The sequence below is a fragment of the Monodon monoceros genome, unplaced genomic scaffold (genome assembly GCF_005190385.1).
Source record: "Monodon monoceros isolate NGI ecotype Baffin Bay Population unplaced genomic scaffold, NGI_Narwhal_1 Super_Scaffold_15, whole genome shotgun sequence".
Taxonomy (NCBI): domain Eukaryota; kingdom Metazoa; phylum Chordata; class Mammalia; order Artiodactyla; family Monodontidae; genus Monodon; species Monodon monoceros.
This window is the reverse complement of record NW_021703771.1, coordinates 37,816,579-37,823,444: the sequence shown is the minus strand read 5'-3', so window position 1 is coordinate 37,823,444 and position 6,866 is coordinate 37,816,579. Positions and strand designations below refer to the sequence as shown.

The 6,866-nt window shown below is 45.1% G+C and overlaps 1 protein-coding gene across 5 annotated transcripts in view; it reads left to right on the top strand.

Annotated features, from left to right (window-relative positions):
- SCML4 (Scm polycomb group protein like 4) overlaps positions 1–6,481 on the top strand; it is a 113,046-nt gene extending 106,565 nt beyond the window's left edge. For all 5 annotated transcript variants that reach the window (XM_029223632.1, XM_029223633.1, XM_029223631.1 and 2 more), the window contains one exon: positions 674–6,481. The gene's annotated coding sequence lies outside the window, so the exon portion shown is untranslated. The remainder of the gene's footprint in view (positions 1–673) is intronic.
- The last annotated feature ends 385 nt before the right edge of the window (positions 6,482–6,866 follow it).

The following is a 6,866-nucleotide window of genomic DNA, read 5'->3' as shown; positions in this document are numbered from 1 at the left end:
TGTGTGTGTGTGTGTGTGTGTGTGTGTGTGTGTGTGTGTGTGTGTGTGTTTCCTGACACTGTAGTGGGAAGAGCCTTTGAAAGTGGCTGGGAGTGTATCAGCTTTTGCATTTGCTCGGTTTCAAATGCCTTCCCAGCTTTGTAGCCCTGAGGCAGAACTCTCTAAGCTGTTACTGCCAAGTATCCCCTCTAACACCAACAGGGTGTGCCCTGGAGGCAGCTGGGGGACAGTGCTGGGGTTCTGGGCCTGCCTAGGTCAGGTGCTAACTGGACTCACCAAGCCAGCCCAGGCTCTGCTCCGTGTGACTAAGGGGACAGGCCTCGCCTGGGAGCCCAGTGGGCTGGTTTAGTGCCCACCAGCGCTTCCATCATTTCCCTTCGGCAGGGCTGCCTCGTATTTTCCTTTACAGCAGGAGAAAGGAGTGGGGAGCTCCTCAGGAAAACCAAATAGGATATTAAAATACACTGGGGAGGAATACTACGTGAGAAGGAAACAGTAAAGAAGGGAAGACAAAAATAACTGTCCTAGGAAGACGATAAGAGAGCACCTCTTCTAACAGGCCCAACCCTTTAAGCTACAGTAACCTATTTTTGTATTTATGTGCTGTATGGAAGATTTCTTATTTTATTTAAATTAAAAGTATGTTTTTTATTACTTTCTGAGATTGTTTTAGGAGAATTTTGTCATGGCTCTGAAGATGATTGGAAGTGCCCAGAAGTGACCAGGGACTTGAATTTAGTCATTGTCAGAAGGTCTTGAAAGATGGAGATACTCTGCTTTCTAAGGAACTAGCCAGGTTTCCATACGTGTGAGTGGGAGGTGAGTGCTGTATGACATTTGCTCTGATCCGGTGCTTTTTCAACTCTTCTCCAATGGTTTAAGAGGAGGAGGAGGAGGAGGAGATGGGACTCACGTTTTTTTCCTTAAACCTCAGATAACAAGACAGGCAATTGGGAAGGAGGAGATGATTTCTCAAAACTGCAATATTTTGTTAAGGAGAGGGATGAACACCTGTCCGTGGTCTTGGTTTATTTTTTGTTACAAACTCACTCCAAGAACTAGGTAGCCGCCCTGCTCTGCTGTGGTCTTGCCACGTGCCGTGTTCCCCATGGCATTAGATGACCATGTTGAGAAGTCCAGCGGTGAGCCCAGCAGATGGTCTGCCGTCTAGAGGTACAAAGAGTCCTGTTCCCATCTTGTGATGTCACCCCAGCGGCTACTTTCACAGGACTCCCGGCCGTGCTGCCCCGGGAAGAGGGCTGGGAGCCTCAGCTTCCAGCGTGCCCTTCCCTCCAACCATTATCCTAATCGAAGACGATTCCTTCATGGACAATTGGAAGCTGGATTTTTGGAAATCTAGCATTTACTTGAAAGAGAATCGTTCTTATTTATTGCCACCAGTTAAATATTATGGAAACATGTCTGCTAACAATTTGCTTTGTGTAATTTGTTCTAATGCTAATAAGCAACAGCTGGGACACTTCCTGTGGTAAATTCCTCTGTGGTTACAGTGGTATCATCACACATGGACTTCACCAAATCACTGTACTTGAGAAGAACGCTCACTCTGGCTCTCCTAGGCTGCAGGAAATTCCCCTAACTTAGCAGCAGTTCTGGGCAAAAGCGTATTTTTAGAGGAGGATTTGCTTTTCTTTGCTCCCTGCTTTTCTAAACAGGGCCCCAGACCTGTGCTCTTAAAATCCTACATAGAGAGCCTGGTGTTCTCCTCACGCTCAGCATTGACCTTGATTTCCTCCAGAGGAAAACAGCAAGCAGAGCTAAAGAATGACCCTGTCCTCCAGGTCAACGTGCTGTACGCATAGTTGATATGGGGCACAAGAAGGGTGGAGACGAGTCCAAGGGCCAAGAGCTGCTCAGCAGTCGGTTAAGTAATGATAGCTGACAGTGTGGGCATCTTTCCGTCCAAAGGGTCTAAATATACCATTCGGACTTGCTCTGGGCTGCCAGCCCACCATTCTCTGCTCTGTAGCTCGACCACATGACCTGAGCCTTCGAGTTGGTTCCATCTATTAGATGCTTGTTGTAAAGGCCAACACAGACGTCTTCTATTGATTGGATCCTACTTTGGAACACAACCAAAGCCTTGCTTCTCCAAACAGCTCACTATGAAACAGCAGACCCACACTGGGTGTCATTTTACAGTAAGCATATGTGACCGAAGGCTACCTCCATCATAAATGTAGCATCCTCAAACCTTAGGCAGCCTCCACCTCCCCATCCAGTGCTGGGGCGCCTTCCCCACGGCCTGACCGCTTCTCATTAGGGGGAGTTGACTCCCATAGGAAGTGGCTTATTTCTCTGTTGGACAGCTCTGGTTGTGAAAAACGTTATTTCTCAGGGAGACACAGATGTCTGTGAATCAGACACAGACGTTTGAGATGAAGCCAACTTTGCAATCTTTCTCTTTTTTAACAGAGCTTGTCCATGCAGTAACCACACCTATAATACAAATTGACATTGGCGAACAGATCCCGGCTCCACTACATTAGCGTAGAGGAGCAGACACTGAATATCAATGTGGGACTCAGATAGGTCATAGCCATCAGATTCATCAGCCCTGTCATGAAAAACTATCGAAATTCCTGTGGTCTCACACACACGAAAAAAGGGTGTCCTGGGAGAATCTTTAGTGTAGTTGTAAATCTGGTTGTGGTCACATAAGCATGTGAGTTACAAAAGTTTGCATGAATGAATCTATAAGTCCATGCACCTCATTAACTGGAAAAGACGCTACGAGACGTGGAAGCCCTATCTCTTAATTGTACTCACTGGTGATATAATAAACTAAGGAAGCTGAAGCTTTTAGTTTAGACAAAAACAAGTTATAATTGATGATAGAAAAGTAAACACGGTCGGTTGTGAATTTATGCAAGAGGTATACAGTTTATGACACCAAGCCCACGTGGATTTCATGCTTGTGTGTGCACGCCCCAGTGAGTGTGTATTTGTGAGTTAGTGCAATAATAGGTGGGAACTGGGGAAGGTTAGAGAAGGGATTGCAAAGGGAGCTTTTGCTTTGTAGAGCACTCTTATTCAGAAGAGCTATCTAGCAATGATTTAGAAATCAGATCCCAAAGTACACATAACATGTAGTTTATGTAGTTTGCTTAGATGAAATTCTGGATTATGGAACAGATTCTCGATGAAAATAAGTAGCTACAATTATATCTAGCACCTTGCACAGCGGCACCTGCCATATATTGTAAAAGGCACCTCATGAATATTAATTCGCTGAATGAACAAATGCTTGACTAGTTTCGTATTTTATTCAAAAAGCCACTAGTTTCTTTTTGAACCCCATATCTTTACTGAAAGGAGAAGTGCCGAAGGGACAGGCCAAAAGAAGAGATAAGGCGTTTCGTTTCCTCTGATTCCCCAAACGCTCAAAGAGGTCAACCCCACAGTCACTGACTTGCATTTCACTCCTCTTTTTGTCTTAGCCTCTCGTGTTCTACTGCAAGCATCAGAGAATAACAATAGATTCCTTACAGCTTTAGTTCTAAGACATCTTTTCCTTTTCCTACTCAATGCTTGGTGCCTCTCAGCATGAGTAGGGGTGTCTCAGTGGGCTGGGTGCCTCTCAGCATGAGTAGGGTCTCGGTGGGCTGGTTAACTGCTCAAGTACAGCAAGCATCTCCAGGAGGAAGAGAGCACCTTCCCTGAGCCCTGCACTCCCAGTACCTTGCTCACCTTGGAGAGGGCAGGTCAGTGGAGCTGGGTCTTCCCCGCAAGCCACTCTGTCGTCATGCTGATGGTAGCCCGCCTGGGAGTAGACGTGGGTAGAAGAAAAGCTTCCCCTGTCCTTTTCACTCTTTACCCATCTCCACCCTTGAGAGCAGATTTGGAGAGATCAGGGGCTTCTCTTTTTTCCACAGAAGGTTACATAGGAGCGTTGAGAATAGAATATTGTGACTGATTTTTTTTTTCACAACCACACCAAAACTTAGGGTGTTTCACCTTCAAAGAAATCACCTCAAAAGCCTGAGCACATGTTCCAAAGATGTTGTCATTGCTCAGAATATTTCCACTGCATCTATTTTGGGGTCATTGTTAGATGCTAGAACCCATTCTTTTCAAAGTGGAAAGCCCGTCGTCGTCACTCGAGGGTGGATTTTTTTTTCTTTTTGGAGTCAAAGGCACTGGGGTCATGTCTGGTGAGCAGCACAGGTAATCCACTTGAGATGTAAAGCAGTGTTTCTCCATACTCATTAGTTTGTCTTTTCCTTGTGTGTTTCCTTACTGGGTACAGATGGTTTGAGCAGTATCAGCCACAGCTCATTTGTTAACTTGACTGTATTAGGCAGGTGTCAGTATAAGGAGCTGCAACGCAGAGACTGATCTGAAGGGCAGCGTCACTTGGATGGACATTCAACGTGTTCATTTTAAAGCTCACTTACAGTTCGTTGCTGTATCTTTAGGCATCGTAAGCTGAGGATATTGAGTTACTGCCTCCCCCGCACCCCCATCTCCTCATCTGGAAAAGGAGAGGCACCCAGATGACCTTCAGAGGCATGTACAGCTCAGTTACTTTCAGCAAAGGCCGGTGGGACTGTTGGCTCCTCGGTCTTCCGTTTTATCATTTCCAGCTTCTGCCTCTCCTCCTGTCTGGCCTCGTCTACATGTTTTCTCATCCTCTTCTCTCATTGGCCCATAGCTCCTCCTCAAAGCCACAGAAGCATCACTTTGCTATCCTTTCTCATTATTTTTTACTTTCCATTTAATTCTTTCTTCCTGTCTCCATGTTTCTTTTGTCTCCTCTTTTCTGTTCTTCTCCATTCCACTACCTCCAATGCCTTGTGGGAAGGAGAGGAGGTGGAGAGATAAATAAAGAATTAACAAGTAGCCTCTTCCCTCCCTGGCCGGGCTGTCCCTACCCTTGCCTGTTCCCACTGTCCCATCGTCACCCGCCTACAGCATTCCTCAGCTCTGTTGTGCTTCCGGCCCGAACTCCACTTGTTCATTCCATTCCTCCAGGTCCTGCCCTCTCAGCCTGTCCTTGATTTCAGGAACAAGAGTCCTGTCCCTTTTGATTGCTTCATTCTGCGACTCGCCCTGATGTCTCACTCATAGGCCTCATCAGCCTTCCTCAAGCATAGGCCCCAATGCCCATCCCACCAGGTGTCCCTCCTCATTCGGCCCCGAAGGTCAAGGGCCCAGTGACCTGGAGCTGATGTGACATACCTCTTCAGAAGCATGAGTTGTTTCTGCCAGCCATGCTGGCTCTTGCAATCTGCATGGAGTCACTCTGCCCTCCAGTAGCAATTCTGATCATTGCACAGTTGTTGTTTTTTTTCTTTGTAAAGTGATTTTATTAATTTAAATTCTTTTTCAAATTGGTGTATAGTTGATTTACAATGTTGTGTTAGTTTCAGGTGTACAGCAAAGTGAGTCAGTTATACATATACACATATCCACTGTGTTTTAGATTCTTTTCCCATATAGGTCATTACAAAGTGTTGAGTAGAGTTCCCTGTGCTATACAGTTGGTTCTTATTAGGTATCTATTTTATATGTAGTAGTGTATCCATAGTTCTTTATAGAACATGTAGCTTTGTCCAGACCCGCTGAGCACTGACTGTGCCTCTCAGTGACCAAAGCCAGACCAGTGTCTCAGTTTAAGTGAGGAGGGCCAGCTGGGATCAAAGATGAGACACAATGACCTACATGAGAAGCACTTCTGGGGTGAGGGTTTGTTTCTAGACATTTATAAGTCTGCTGAGACGTGTGCAATGTTAAGTGGCTTGTGTCTGGGTAGGGGAAGATGATGACATATTTCCCAAACAAAAATGTGATTTGGAGGAGGGAGAAAGGCAGCAAAATTCTGGAACGGGAATGCTCTGTTCCTGGCCTTTATCCAGCACCATCACATCCCCTCGAGGTCTTTCTAGAAGTCAAACTTGTTTCCTCCACAGGAACTGAAAGTGTTTCTGCCCAAGTGTGAGAGAGTTTGGAGAACTTTGATTTCTTTCATTCTCCACTGTGTTCTAAGCCACAATACTTAATTTGCTGTCATCTTCCAGCTATATCCTTGATCACATCAGGATTAAAAGAACGAGCTTGGGCTTCCCTGGTGGCACAGTGGTTGAGAGTCCGCCTGCCGATGCAGGGGACACGGGTTCGTGCCCCGGTCCGGGAGGATCCCACATGCCGCGGAACGGCTGGCCCCGTGAGCCATGACCGCTGAGCCTGTGCGTCCGGAGCCTGTGCTCCGCAATGGAAGGGCCACAACAGTGAGAGGCCCGCATACCACAAAAAAAAATAAATAAATAAGAACGAGCTTGTCCTCATCTCATCCTCCAGAAATTTTGAAATAGCAGTAGTTTATATAGCATATCTTTTCATTTATAGTTATTGATTAATTAGACTGTTTCTCTCCTGTAGATAAGTAGAAGTAATTTTATTAATATAAAGATTTTATACTATAAGTACATTTGTAGGTAAATTTACTTTTTATTCTATACACACACGAAAACTAAATAGATGAAATAAAATCATTTCATCATAATTGTATCCTGTTGAGATTTTTTTCTTCACATTAACAGTGAAAACTTTTTGCTAAGTGCCACTGTAACATCATGAAGTGTCATGAGGCCAAAAGGTTTGTGTTTTACTAGCGATGCTAGGCTGTGATTATGACAAGGCTCTCGCTAAATAATGAGGAATTCTGAGTAAGTGGAAATCCATGTGTGCTAAGCTCTCGAGGTTGAATGATGATGATCGAAATGTTGTGCCTTTTGTTTTATAAGTTGAGGGGTTTATTTTCAGATGCTTTCTTTCAACTCAGCCTTAGTTAATCTCATGTTTCCACCTCTTTATTCTACATCTTGCTCCCAGTATGCCCACAC